At 46.8% G+C, this 15,051-nt stretch overlaps 1 protein-coding gene across 1 annotated transcript in view; it reads right to left on the bottom strand.

The window, feature by feature from the left end:
• SLC9B2 (solute carrier family 9 member B2) overlaps positions 1-11,062 on the bottom strand; it is a 53,811-nt gene extending 42,749 nt beyond the window's left edge. The window contains exon 1 of the mRNA XM_069485462.1: positions 10,941-11,062. The gene's annotated coding sequence lies outside the window, so the exon portion shown is untranslated. The remainder of the gene's footprint in view (positions 1-10,940) is intronic.
• Positions 11,063-15,051: the final 3,989 nt, after the last annotated feature.

Below are 15,051 nucleotides of genomic sequence, written 5' to 3'. Positions count from 1 at the left end.
CACAGAGCAAAGCAGAGTTTCAATATGAAAAGGGAGAGAGAAAACTCCAAATTAATAACCACATTGTTGGTACATCTGGAAGCAGCTACTTTTGAGTTAGGCAAGCCAATAAATTCCTTTTATAAGCTGGTTTGAGTTGAGTTTCTGTCACTTGCCACCAAACGAGTCCTCCCTAAGAACCTTCGTAACTGAATTGGCCCTGAAGCACCTCCTGGATAATAACAGATGTTTAGAAAGGTGATTCTGCATCTTCAAGAAAACTGAAAGAAAAAATTATGACTATATTTCCTGTTTTAAAAGGCATTAAAATACATAGTACAATTTAGAAATTTTCTTTACAGAGGATGTTAAACTAAACAGAAATTTTGTATTCAATAAAATGGGGTCAGTTATCCAGAAAATTAATTTAGTGAAATGTTTTGTTTTTTCAACAGTGCTAGTAAAATGAAATATTGTAGGTAATGTACATTAATTATTTTTTCATTGTATTCATGGCAGTCTTTTAAAATCCAAACACTAAACTACTTCTTTGATACCGGGGAAGGTTCAAGACAGCTATTAAGAATTTATCTGAGATGTGGGGTGTCTGGGATGGAAAAATTGAAAAGTGGGGGAAATACAGAGAAACGAGCTGATTTCTAAGTAACTAGGAATCATAGATTAATGGAATAAAATTTGGGAAGGCCTTTAGAATTTACCTAGTCCTATCTCTTTAATATTCAAATGAAAAAAGTAAAGCCTAGAGAAGCTAAATATTAATAGCTCTTCTAATACAACCAATATCGGCCAAGCTTCATAGTAAAACTGTATAAAAATTTGTGAAATAAGATAGTTCTTTAATTTATGTCTTTGATTTCATGTCATTTCTACCAAATCACTACATATTTTTCACAGTTTCTGCTACAATACTTTGTTCAAAATCCCATTCAAATATGCTTATATTCAACTGTAAGTTTGAAAACACATTACAAAAGCAAATATGAGTATTTTTATTTTCTACCTTACATCACCTTTAGCTTTACTCTCTCTATTGTTGCAAATGTTATGGAGTTTATTATAAGAAAAAAAATCATTAATCCATTTAGGTTGCATAACATTGGTGGAACCGGCAGCTTTCTGATTTCAAGATTGTTCTTTTTTAAGCACCAAAGGAGGCAAGAAAAGCTTCATCTTTCTCTACTGCACCCCTTTTAATAAAAGGAGTTGTTTTGTAAAATTTGGATTCAGTCAAAAGGCTGCACTTAAGGACCCAGAAGGCCACACTTGGCCTTAAGGCCATAGGTCCCCAGCCCTACAGGAAGGCTTTAGTTCGTGCCTTTACACAGAAACGATAGATTTTTTTCTGCTTCTCAATCAAGATAATGCCTTAACTATTTATTTTAAGAAGGCATTAGTTTAGTAAGGACTCAGGAAGGTACAAAGAGATGCTGAGATGCCTGCGGTGAAGAAGTTCTCAATCTGATTTGGGGGTGCGGTGCAGGGGCGACTGAGGTTGCAGTTGTCGGGCCTGGGATTGGAATGCAAAGGGACCGGGTACAGGGCAAGGGCAGGAGCACTCGGAGGCTCAAGGGGAGGTTTGGACTGTGGGGGAGGGGGAGGGGCTGGACCACAGCAGGAGAGGCTGAATTTCGGCCTCTTTGGAGCTGGGTCTGGAAGGCGCATTTCCCGGGGCTGCTTGAGCACCCCCGCCGGCGCGGCTCGGTCAGGGCGAGACCCGGCCGGGCAGCTGCACCCACGGGCGCCGGGAACGCGAGGTCAGGGCGAGACCCGGCTGGGCAGCTGCACCCACGGGCACCGGGAAGCGAGGTCAGGGCGAGACCCGGCCGGGCAGCTGCACCCACGGGCGCCGGGAACGCGAGGTCAGGGCGAGACCCGGCCGGGCAGCTGCACCCACGGGCACCGGGAAGCGAGGTCAGGACGAGACCCGGCTGGGCAGCTGCACCCACGGGCGCCGGGAACGCGAGGTCAGGGCGAGACCCGGCCGGGCAGCTGCACCCACGGGCGCCGGGAACGCGAGGTCAGGGCGAGACCCGGCTGGGCAGCTGCACCCACGGGCGCCGGGAACGCGAGGTCAGGGTGAGACCCGGCTGGGCAGCTGCACCCACGGGCGCCGGGAACGCGAGGTCAGGGCGAGACCCGGCCGGGCAGCTGCACCCACAGGCGCCGAGAACGCGAGGTCAGGGCGAGACCCGGCCGGGCAGCTGCACCCACGGGCGCCGGGAACGCGAGGTCAGGGCGAGACCCGGCCGGGCAGCTGCACCCACGGGCGCCGGGAACGCGAGGTCAGGGCGAGACCCCGCTGGGCAGCTGCACCCACGGGCGCCGGGAACGCGAGGTCAGGGCGAGACCCGGCTGGGCAGCTGCACCCACGGGCGCCGGGAACCGAGATCAGGGCGAGACCCGGCCGGGCAGCTGCACCCACGGGCGCCGGGAAGCGAGGTCAGGGTGAGACCCGGCCGGGCAGCTGCACCCACGGGCGCCGGGAACCGAGGTCAGGGCGAGACCCGGCCGGGCAGCTGCACCCACGGGCACCGGGAAGCGAGGTCAGGGCGAGACCCCGCTGGGCAGCTGCACCCACGGGCGCCGGGAACGCGAGGTCAGGGCGAGACCCCGCTGGGCAGCTGCACCCACGGGCGCCGGGAACGCGAGGTCAGGGCGAGACCCCGCCGGGCAGCTGCACCCACGGGCGCCGGGAACGCGAGGTCAGGGCGAGACCCCGCTGGGCAGCTGCACCCACGGGCGCCGGGAACGCGAGGTCAGGGTCCCCGCGAGACCCGCGACGTGTGGGTACAGTGCGATCCCCTTCTCAGCCGCTCCTGCCCTACCCACGGCCAAGGACACGCCCGCGATGGCGCTGGCCCCAACCTTGGACTTACTCTCGGTTCCATCCAGCCCAATCCTAAATCTGTCAACTTTTTCTTGATCCACGACGCTCAGTTTCTTCGCCAGCAGAGCGGGGCCTGGAGTCTTGCTGCGGTGTCCCCGGCCTGCAGGACGCCTCCCCCAGGTAGCGGGATTTGTCTCCATCTCGTAGTGCCAGAGCTTCACGGATACCTGGGGACAGTGCCACCTGGGGACAGTGCCACTGGGCACGGCTGCCGGAAGTCGGCCCTTGGCTGTGCGCAGAGCCACCTCCGCGGTGGGGAAGCCCCCGCGGTCCAGCATTTCCCGGGCAAAGATTTTCTGCAGGGCCGTGGCTGGGGGCCTTGGCTGGGACGTCTTCGCTGGGGCTGGGATGGAGCTCGGAGTCTAGGCGGCAGCTGGAACAGTGTCCAAGATAATGTATTATTTAAACTGATACACAACCCTTATTAGAAGAAAAAAGTGGCCTGTTTCAAATGGCAAAATTTTGTAGATCTCATGAATTCAGTAAATAACATGAATTTAATCAAAGACGTATAGCTCAAACACAGATTTCGGTAGAAGAGTGAGGTTTGACCTAAGCTAAGGGACTTGGCTGTTATGACTGCTGGCAATGCCCACTCATAGGCCAGCAGGCCGGGTGTTTTCTAAAAACATATGCAAAGGCTGTAGACCATTCACGCTCCTCTTCAGCATACCCAACGTTTAGAATTTCCTACGAGACTGATTCACATACTTAGAAACTATGTTGGCTTAATTTGAACTTTATTTTCCAGTATTAGGGACATATACCACCAAAATTATAGAGCTGTGAACTTGAAAAAAAATTTCCTTAATCTTTCCTCCACACTTGAGAGAAAACTATACTTAACAGATCAAGAATATGAGTGGTTTTCTGTATGTAAGTAAACAGAACAGAAAGTTTGTTACCAGTAGTTGCCTTTGGGAAGGGAAATGGAATTGCAGTGGTTGGACTCTCATTTTTATTTTCTATATTGTTAAGATTTCATAAGATTTTTTTTCTGGCCGCGCATAGTGGCTCATGCCTGTAATCCTAGCACTCTGGGAGGCCGAGGCAGGAGGAACGCTCGAGGTCAGGAGTTCGAAACCAGCCTGAGCAAGAGCGAGACCTCGTCTCTACTAAAAATACAAAGAAATTATCTGGACAGCTAAAAATGTATATAGAAAAAAATTAGCCAGGCATGGTGGCACATGCCTGTAGTCCCAGCTCCTCGGGAGGCTGAGACAGAAGGATCGCTTGAGCCCAGGAGTTTGAGGATGCTGTGAGCTAGGCTGACACCACGGCACTCTAGCCCGGGCAACAGAGCGAGACTCTGTCTCAAAAAAAAAAAAGATTTTCTTATGCAATTTTAAATACATTTAAAAATAATCTATGCAGTTCTTAAAGCTTTAGGGAAATGAAATGATCTAGGTTTCCTTGGTAATATTTTTCATAGGTACATTGTAGTGATTTGATTTGAGGTAACTTAATTCTACCTGCCACAATTTGAGGTCATTTTTTGTTTTTGCGGTTTTTGAAAAAGATGGAGAACTGCCTAGAATCATCTACAGTAGTAGTTTTCAGATATTTGAAAGCCAAATATCGTTCATCAAATGAAACCTTATCCTTAAATCCTACAGACGGAACAGATGACGGTGGAACTGCAAGAGCCCTGGTCAATTCAACCCCGTTCCCGGAAACACTTCTGTAAATATGCTTTCACACACAGGTAGATACTCGTTAAATCAGCCTTCTCTTTTTCAGGTGATCTTACTGATCTAAATGTTTTTAAATGCTTTCTGTAATATTCCAGAGGAAACGAAAGAACTGTCAATTTGCACATGTCCACAGCGTCTTGGTCAAGTAAAACATGCTTATTGCTTTCCTGTCAATTACAGCTAAAAGATCATTGCGTGGATAAAGACTGTTAATGCTTGTTATTTGTCGTCTGTAATACGGACAGACTGACATTTAACGGGGTAATCTTACTAAGAATTTACGCATACTGCTTGCTATGGTTTGAATGCTTGTGTCCCTCCAAAATGCCTATGTTAGAACTTAACCCTCAAGGTGAGGGTCTCAAGAGGTAAGGCCTTTTGGGAAGTGATGAAGGCCACAGGTTCCCCACCCCTAAGAGAAGGCGTTAGTTCGGGCCTACACACAGAAACGATAGATTTTTCTCTACTTCTCAATCAAGGTAGTGCATTATTTAAACTGATACACAACCCTTATGAGAAAAAGAATGTGGCCTGTTTCAAATGGCAAAATTAAGTCACCAGTGCTCCACCTTCATGCAGGGGATTAGGGCCCTTATAAAAGAAGTTGAAAGGAGCAGCCTAGGCTCTCTCGCTCTTTCCGGTCCATGTGAGGACACAGCCTTCAACCCTTCCTCCATGGGAGGCTGAAGCAAGGTGCCATTCTGCAAGCAAAGAGCAGACATCACATCTGCTGGCACCTTGATCTTGGACTTTCCGACCTCCAGAATGGTGAGAAATACATTTCTATGACTTACAAATTATTCAGTTTGTGGTATTTTGTGGTAGCGGCACAAATGAACCAACACGTCGCTGGAGTGCTCTACATGCTGTATTCGTGCCTTTGAAAAAGCATCACCGTGATTGTTCATTAACTATTCTACAAGGTGATAATGACAATCTCCTGCCTTTGCTGTTCAACCTTTCATGTGTTGAAAGTATAAGCTTTCAGTCTCATGCCGAAAATACTGAACATATAGAACATTCTAGTTTCTGGAGTCTGCTTATCAATTCTGATCAAATGCTCATCTCCTAAAAGGAGCCCCACGCAGCAGTGAGGAATTCCCATCAGGCTGCAGAGCAGGGCTTACAACTTTTTGTCAGAATTAAATTCCTGAAATGACCAAGACTATTTCCCTGAATGAGAACTACCTTATCTGAGAGTGTTAGCCGTGTCAACTGCATGGGCCAAGTTACCAAACAGCTGCTATTTTATTTGGTTAACTGATCTAGTGATTTCGTTGACTCACCATGAAGTAAAACACTATATGATGAGGTATGAATAAAAGGAAATCATCCCTGAGAAGGGACCCAGTACTTGCTTCGCTCCTTTCTAGTCTCTCTGCCCACTGAGGGCAAATGTACTTATTGAAAGTTTACAATATTTTTTCTAGGCCTACTAAAATCAGGATCTCCAGAGATGGAATTGCCCCCGTGTGTGGCAGACATGACTTACTGCCTACCTAAATGCCATTTGTTCAGGTCTGCCAGTGGGTCCCTTCCCCAGCCCTAGGGATAAATTATGATTGGTCTAAACCATTCTCTGTCACACCATGCCTCTTTGCCACCTGTTGGTTTGGGGATGAGCGTGCTTCAATTCTTGCCAGTGGAATTTGTCAGCAAGGCTACTGGGGGCCACTGGGTAAGATTTTCCTTCCTAATAAAAAGACAGAGAGGCAGGAGGAAAAACCTCCCCTCGTCTGTCTTCAAATGCCCATGTATGTGTGGTGGGGAGAGGACTTGCGCTTGTGGACTGCACTTCTCAGAACAATCCTAGCAGCTGTCATTCACCTATGAAGAAAAGTTCAAATCAGCTAATCACAGAAAGCAACCTACAGCCCTGCTATCACTGAACTATCGAACAAACCCTCGACTCACTTACCTGCAGACATCTTGTTGTAGGAGAAAGTAAATTTGTATTTTTGAAGGGACTTTTGGCTGAATATCCTGTTCTTTGCAGCCAAAAGCATCCTAACCAATGTAACAGGTGATTTTGATGCAGAAGCAGCTCTGATGAGGAAGCTTTGCCTTCTCTCTCTCTAGCTTCTCGACACGGTGCACAATCTTCACAGAGAACGAACAATCAGAACAGTGCTGCTGTGTTGGAATTTCTCAAAAATGTCCAGAAAATAACATTTTAGAAGCTAAATATTAGTGCTGAGGTTTTCGTTGCCATTCTTTTAGTCAACAGAAATTATATAAATTAAAAGATTACATATTTCTCCTCCTCTATCCCCCAAAGTTCGATTGTAATAATTGAACTCGGACTCATAAACATTTGATTGTTTTCTAAATTTCTACTCATGAAACAAACAAAACAACGACAATAACAAAGCACCACTATCAACGCTGCCTGGGGTTTCATTTTTCGCTTTTTCCACTTGGTGAAACTCTATTATTAATAATAGTAGTCACTCAAAATCGAACCTTCTCAGTTAGTATTACCTAACTCCACACAGACAAACTCTCTCCCTCTTTTCTCTGCGGATTCATTCATTCATTTAATAAACACCTACTAAGTTCTTGCTATGTTCTAGTCCTTGTGCTGGAGATTCAGAAGTGAACAGTCTTACATAGTTCCTATGCTCAGAGCTTGCAATCTAGTCAGAGAATGCTAGAAAATTCCTAAGCAATTATAATAAATTATGGCAGGTTTCAATTTTAGATACATGAAATAGCAACCCCATCCCTTAGCAATCAGTGAAATGTACTGAACTCATGCTGGGTTTCTGCGGTGTCTAAGGGACAAGAGATACAAAGATGACTAAGATGCAGTCTCTGTCTTTCAAGGGAGGGACAGAGAAAGTATATGTTCGCCAAACTAGTGTCCTCTGCTTCCCAGGCCCGTGGGTGACACTCCCCAGTCCTCCTCGTAGGTCAGTGTGGCACGCGACTGAGGTCTGGCCAATGGGATGTGGGCATAAACAATGAATGTCATTTCTGGTCCTTGTCCATGAGAAACCCCTCATGTAATCCCCCATATATGCTCTCTTTTTCTGTCTATTGCCTGGAAACTAAGGACTTCAGAGTCTTAGGGGATGGCAAAGCCATAATACAAAAGGAGTTTGGGTTCCTGAATCACTAAGTAGAAGGCCACCAACCGAATACCTCATTGGACTCTACATGAATAAGAAATAAGCTTGTGCAGTGTTTACTTACTGAGGTTTTGGACTTTGTCTGTTACAGCAGCTAGTATTGTCTTAATTTAATTATGATGTGAGAAGTGTAGGCGCAGAGTTAAACAGGAGTGGCGGACACATTGCCCTGTGTGGCTGGGGTCAGATGATGCTGTGATCAACATCTGAAACATGAATTATACTTGTAAAGAAACTAGAGAAGACCATTCCATGCAAAACCAAAACCCCCACATAAGCCAAGAATAAGGTGTGAAAAGGAAGGTCCATACAGGGAATTCTACGCACATTTGTATTAACTAAAGCATAACATGCAAGAAGTGGCACAATGGGAGGAAAACAGAGATGAAAACCAGTGTAAATCCTTGAGCCGTTGCCTCCTAGTTGGGACATTTGGGACAAGTTTCTTCATCTGCAGAATGGCAACAATGCCTGTGTCCCCCAAATCTTAAGACAGTGCCAAGTGCACCATGGCGTCCCAACATAGCACCCCTACTCCTTTACTTTCCTTTTATAAGACACTCTTTGAGAAAGGCACCATGCATGTGCCACATTGCAGAGCAGAGGTCAGGGACACTAGGAAATTCAAACTCTTCAGTCTGTCATATAAGGTACAGAAAAGCAAATTAAAAATTAATTTCTTTAAAAAGGTAATTTTATTATGTTGATAAAACATACTTAATAATTTTATAAGGCTGTTAAAACATACTTATAAGGCTGATAAAACATACTTAATAATTTTTATAAGGCTGTTAAAAATTCTAGAATTTATCATAATTGTAGCTTTCTTAAGTTTTTTTTTTTTTTGAGACAGAGTCTCATTCTGTTGCCCAGGCTAGAGCGCCGTGGCATCAGCTTAGCTCACAGCAACCTCCAACTCCTGAGCTCAAGTGATTCTCCTGTCTCAGACTTCCAAGTAGCTGGGACTACAGGCCACCATGCCCGGCTAATTTTTTTTTTTTTTCTATCCGGCTAATTTTTTCTATTTTTGGTAGAGACGGGTCTCACTCTTGCTTAGGCTGGTCTTGAACTCGTGAGCTCAAGCGATCCTCCCGCCTCAGCCTCCCAGAGTGCCAGGATTACAGGTGTGAGCCATTGCACCTAGCCTCAACATGTTTGACACACGCCTATAAAATACCGGGAACACGCCCTCATTATACAAGTGCATATACAGACAGCTCCATTTTCTCACATACTGTGTGTTCAGGCTTTGTGTGACAAAGGTATAAACCCCTTCCCCCAGAGGAAAAATATGTTCTATCACTGAAGTTTGTATTGTACCTAAGAGAAAGCAGCATACAGATCATCACTGGGACTAATAAATCATAGGTTGACAATCTCATGTTACAGAAAATATTTTGTAAATATTTCTAAATGAAGAAATGTTTCACATTATCCTTGTAAAGCAAGAGACTTTCCAGATCTAGTCTCCAGGTAATAAATGCCTTCAGGGGCCAGGCAGGCAATGGGCAATGTGGGACCTGTGGCAAGTGGAGAGAGCCTCCCCCGATTAAAGGCATTCAAATTCCCATAGATCTCCGGATCTAATCTCATGGTTTCATTTCCCAACTAAAGCAACTGAAGACATTAGGTTTAGGTAACTCTTAGAGGCCACTTAAAAGCACATTAATCAGAGTCAATGCAGAAACAGAAACCATTCCAGGTATTTTAAGCAGAAAGAGATTTTATACAGGGAATTAAGTGCCCACGAGATTGTTCAAGGGCTAGAAGTAGAGGGCGGAGGCTGAGCCCCCAGGAATGACTTCTAGAACACTAGCCACTGAACCATCAAGGAATGTACGATTTTTGCCACAATCAGGAAGCTCCACAGGCAGGACCTATGGAGTTCAAGAATACCATAGGTCACTGTAGCTGGGACCTAGAAACTGTTTAGGCAGCGAACGCAGAATATGTTCACCACCTCCTTCAACTGCCTCCCGACAGCCACAGGGCTGGTAACTCAACACAGCAGCGCTGGGGCTGGCTGTCCCTGCTGCTGAGCACCACCCAGCACACACGGTTCTGGAGACTAGACAACGGCATCTCCCGCGCAAAACAGCCAAAAAGCCAGGAGGACAGCCTCTGCCTCACCCTGCCTCTGAAGCCTCAGGGAAGTCACCTACTTGCCAGACCCTAATTTTACATCCAAAACTCTAGCTGGAAGGGAGTCTGGAAAATGTTTATAGCTTTCCAATTTCTGCTGTACAAGAAGACACACTAGAAACAGGCAGGAATAGATGTGAGTGCCAACTTCCACATTCAGCCCAGGACTAAGACCCAGATCACTGACTGTTTTCAACTTATTCTGTAATACCTTCTACAGAAGTCCAAAAAAAAAAAAAAAAAAAAGGCAACGTGTAGTCAACAGGATTACAATTCCAAAGACCTTCAATTATCTTAGAAAATAGACTACGCGGTTCAGTCACTGTGCTCACAGTATTAGTACAGCATGAATCACACTACCTAATTATTGCACTTGTTTAGGTGTAACTCTGGCCCACTGGATCCTGAACTCCTGTATGATAGAAACTGTATTTAATTCATATTCGTATCTCCTGTCCCCATGGCAGCTTGGCACAAAGAAGACACACGGGCATTTGCTTAATGGAAATGTTTCATTCTTGACTTTGAGAGAAAGTAAATGAGAATTTCACGTGCAGCGGCACCAACTGTGGAGGGGAGGCCCCTTATATGGGGGCCGGGGAAGAGGTTTCAGCCTCCCAGTGGAAACAGGCTGATTTCTTGCCAGGAGGGTAGAGGAAAGAGCGGCTTCCTGCTGCTGATCGGCAGCAAATCACACCCGAGTCTAGAGTGAGATAGCGAGGCTGAGATAAGCTGATCCTGGTGAGTAAAAGGGCCACAGCCTCGCCGTGCGCTCTCCGCAGGTGGCATATTCTCGGGTCAGCAGGGTCTGAAGAGTCTCAGGGCCTCTCCTGCTCCCAGAGCCCACAAAAGCAAACCCCTGGGGCTGGCTTGAGAACTGAAGCACAAGCAAGCAGGCATTATTCAGCCCAGCATCTGACGACAGCATACACACACGCACACACACACGCACACACGCACACACACACACGCACACACGCACACACACACACACACTCTGCACAAACAGAAAGGGCTGGGTCCCCGCTCTGCGTCTCCGGCCCCCCCGGCCTCCAAGATTCCCGCCGCGGGCGCTGCTTTATTTACCCTCGGCGTCTCCCGGGCCTCGCGGCGGGCGGTCCCGGCGGGGTCGGCTGCGCTCGGTCGCGGCGATCGGGACACGGGCGGAAAGGCAGGCGGAGCACGAAGGCTGCGGCGGTCACAGATAACCGGCGGGAGCGGCGGCGCCGGGTGTCGCGGCCCCGCCTTGCGCGCACACCCGCCCGGCGGCCCCGCCGCGGGAGGTCCGGCCCCGCAGGCGCCGCGGGAGCCGCGGGAGGCGCCGGAGCGGGCCCGGGCCGGTCCCCGCGCGCCGTGGCGGCCCGTGCGCTCCCCGCGGCTTTCGGGTCGGGCGGCGGCGGCGGGACGCGGGGTGCGGGGGTGGGTGGCGCAGGGCTTCCCGCGGCCGGTGGCGCCGGGCCCACCACGGGCACAGTCCCCGGGACCTCGGAGCGGCGCCGTGCGGCATTCCCGGTGCTTGTTCTCTCCGAGCGGCTCCGTGGACCCCAGGCGCCAGGACGAGCGCGTTTCCCCGGCGAGCGCGGGCCCGCGCCGGGCCTGTCGCCGTCGCCACGAGCCGGGGCGCGGGAAGCCGCGCAGGCTCCTCGGGGGGCGGCGCGCGGCCCCGCCGTGCGGGTCCCCAGAGCAGCCCCGGACTGTGCGCGCCCACCGCGTCGCAAGTGCGGCGGGAGGGCGGCCTTCTTTCCCCGGGTGACCGGCGCAGGGTGACCGGCGCAATGAGACTCGTTCATCCCCCTTTGGCCGTTTCTGTAACACGTGGCTCCCTTGCTGTGTTGCCTTCGATCCCACACCTTCCATCAACAGTTTGACTGCTTTAATTTTCACTTCCATTTCTGCGCCTTCCTTTCCTGTGTCCCCCTCTGTGTGTGCGGGCGGGCGCCTTACCTGGTTTTCACTCCTTTAACCAAGTGCCACATTTAATCACCGCTCTTCAGGCAGGAAGTATTGGCCTCAAATAGGCTTCTCCGCCAGACAGAAACCGCTCATGCTCGTCTCTCAGGCCCCCCTGTGCTGAACCTAGGTTCCAGCCAACACTCTGCTGCAGAGCATCTAAACTGTTTATTTTCCCGAACCAAACTTTTCCTCTCCTAAAGCTTGCAAAAATTTCTGGGGACATCCAGCTTCCTCTTACCACAGGAATGAAATATCTTTTTCCTTTTCTTTCAGCCATATGATCTTCATGATGCATCACCTGATTTGATTAACATGACTTTGGAGAACATTGATTTTTTTTTTTTTTTTTTTTTTTTGGTTTAGGTTCTACTTTGCTTTTATTGCTTATGTTTATAAAGTTTTACAGTCTATGGTTGGCTCTGAGAAGACTCAGAGCATTTGCTATTGTTAGAATCCATTTTGTAGAATTCACTGTGTGTTTATTTGAAATTCATTTGTTCATAGCTGTACAAATACACGTATATCTGCTCACAGCATAAAGTATGTCATAATAGACTTTCAAGCTTCAGTGTTAAGAAACCCGTCATTCAGCCCAACTCCCTAATTTCATAAACCAGAAAATTAAAATCCAAGATAAGTTGGGTGACTTGGTCTATATCACAAATGAAGCTATCCATGATCCAGTAGTGGAAAACCTGGTCCAGAACGCCAGAGCAAATTTTATAATCAATGGAATCTTCCAGAATGCTAGTCAAAGTATCCTTTGCTGTGAATTTTAACTCACCTTCAGAATCAACTGCGTGATATTCTTCCTCAGATATGAAACATTATCCTTCTGTCAACAGAAAAAAAGCCGAACTCTGTAAAATAATTTTAAAGATTACTCTGAGCCAAATTTGAGGACCATGACCTGGAGCCACGCCCAAGAGGCCTTGAGCAGGTGGACTCGCTGTGGCTGGGTTACAGTCTGGTTTTATACATCTCAGGGAGACAGGGGTTACAGGTAAAGTCATCAATCAATACGTGGGAGGCATACATTGCTTTGGCCCCAAAAGGCAGGCCATCTCTGAAGCCGGGCTTACAGGTTATAGGTGGGTTTGAAAATTCTTTGACTCGTAATTGGTCAAAGACATGAAGCTTTGTCTAAAGGCTTGGAATGTTTTAACATAGTTGCTGTTTTTCAGAGATGAGCCACCGGACATATACTTGTGTCATAAATTGAGGACTTGCAGGTTTGTCTTGCATACCCTTAGGCCTGTTAATGGGTTACAAAGGATGTCCCCAAGAAGGGAGGGGCATGATAAGGCATGTGTGACCTCCTTCCTCCTGGCAGGCAATTTAGTTTTAGGATATTCCTGTGGCCACGAGGGGGTCCATTTAGTCAGCCAGTGGGGGGAGGGGGTGAGCCTTAAAACTTTATTTTAGTTCACACTTCATTGTCCATTTCAAAATTGTCCTTGTTAATGTTAAGGTTCTAGGAAAAAAAGGCTAAGAATAACTGCTTGTTTATTGAGTTTCTTTCTTTCTTTTTTTTTTTTTTTGAGCCAAGTGCTCACTCTATTGCCTGGGGTAGAGTGCAGTGACATCATCATAGCTCATTGCAACCTCAAATTCCTAGGCTGACGCGATCTTCCTGCCTCAGCCTCCTGAGTAGCTGGGACTACAGGTGCGAGCCACCACGCCCATCTAATTTTTCTATTTTTTATAAGAATAGGTCTCGCTATGTTGCTCAGACTGGTCTCCAACTCCTGGCCTCAAGTGATCCTCCCGCCTCAGCCTCCCAAAGTGCTAGGATTATAGACGTGAGCCACCATGCCTAACTTATTTATTGAATTTCTCCATGTACATCATACCATTTGGTCTTTTGAGGTTGCAACAAAAAAAAAACAAACATAAAACCCTTAAAAATTTAAAAAACTTCTCCTTACCAATGTAAGTTATTGCAGCCAATGCTAATTCTAATTAGCATCCATAAATTTACTTACCCTTTTTCTTGAAATTTTTTTCCTTAATTTCATTAGTTTCCTGTTATATAATTCATTTATATTTATTTATCCAGAGACTATTTCCAAATTTCATGTACTCTTATCTCTTATCCTGGAATTGCGTGAAGAAATCTGTACTTAATCTAAAAAAATCCCTCACATTGACAATGCTGTCAGTTAGTTACCTATTTCTTAGGCCCATGTCAAATATCATTGCTTATTTTAATAAAGATTGTTTAGTTAGACTAAGAAACTAGTATTTAATTAATAAGGGATGACATCCAGTAAGTATAACCCACTGGATTATTTTTATTTTACATAACAGATCAATAATAGTTTTGAATCTAAACTCCTTTTACACTAAGTTAATGAAGCCAAACTCCTTCCTACCTTTGGTTTTCATTTTTGATGGTATAAAATTTTAAAATTAGGATCCACATACAGAACACTGCAGAATTGTACAAAAATATTTGATTAAAAAACAGAATAGGCTGGGCGCGGTGGCTCACGCCTGTAATCCTAGCACTCTGGGAGGCCGAGTTGGCGGATCATTTGAGCTCAGGAGTTTGAGACCAGCCTGAGCAAGAGCGAGACCCCGTCTCTACTAAAAACAGAAAGAAATTATATGGACAGCTAAAAATATATATAGAAAAATTAGGCGGGCATGGTGGCAGCTACTCGGGAGGCTGAGGCAGGATTGCTTAAGCCCAGGAGTTTGAGGTTGCTGTGAGCTAGGCTGATGCCACGGCACTCACTCTAGCCTGGGCAACTGAGCGAGACTCTGTCTCAAAAAAAAAAAAATAAAATAATAATAATAAAATAGAAATGACTCTTTTTCCTTAAAAAATTCTTTTTTTCTTCATATTCACATTTTAATTTTATGTGCTGCCATGGACTGAATGTTTGTATATTCCAACCCCACCCCACCAAATTCACATGTCGAAACCCTAACACCCAATGTGATGGTGTTAGGAGGTAGGACCTTTGGGAATTAGGAGCCCTCATGAATGGGTTTAGTGCCCTTATAAAAAGATACACGAGAGCTTGCTTTCTCTCTCTCTGCTCTTGCTTTGCGAGGACATAGCAAGCCGACCATCTGCAAACCAGGAAGTGGGTGGGCCCTCACCAAATACTGTATCTGCCGGCCCCTTGATCTTATGCTTCCCAGCCTCCAGACTGTGACAAAAAAAACGTTTGATGTTTAAGCCAGCCAGTCTATGGTCATTTGTTACAGCAGCCCAAACTCACTAAGACAGATG

This window comes from Eulemur rufifrons, chromosome 13, assembly GCF_041146395.1.
Source record: "Eulemur rufifrons isolate Redbay chromosome 13, OSU_ERuf_1, whole genome shotgun sequence".
Lineage (NCBI taxonomy): Eukaryota > Metazoa > Chordata > Mammalia > Primates > Lemuridae > Eulemur > Eulemur rufifrons.
Note: the sequence above shows the minus strand (reverse complement) of the source record. Positions and strands in the feature narration are given on the sequence as shown.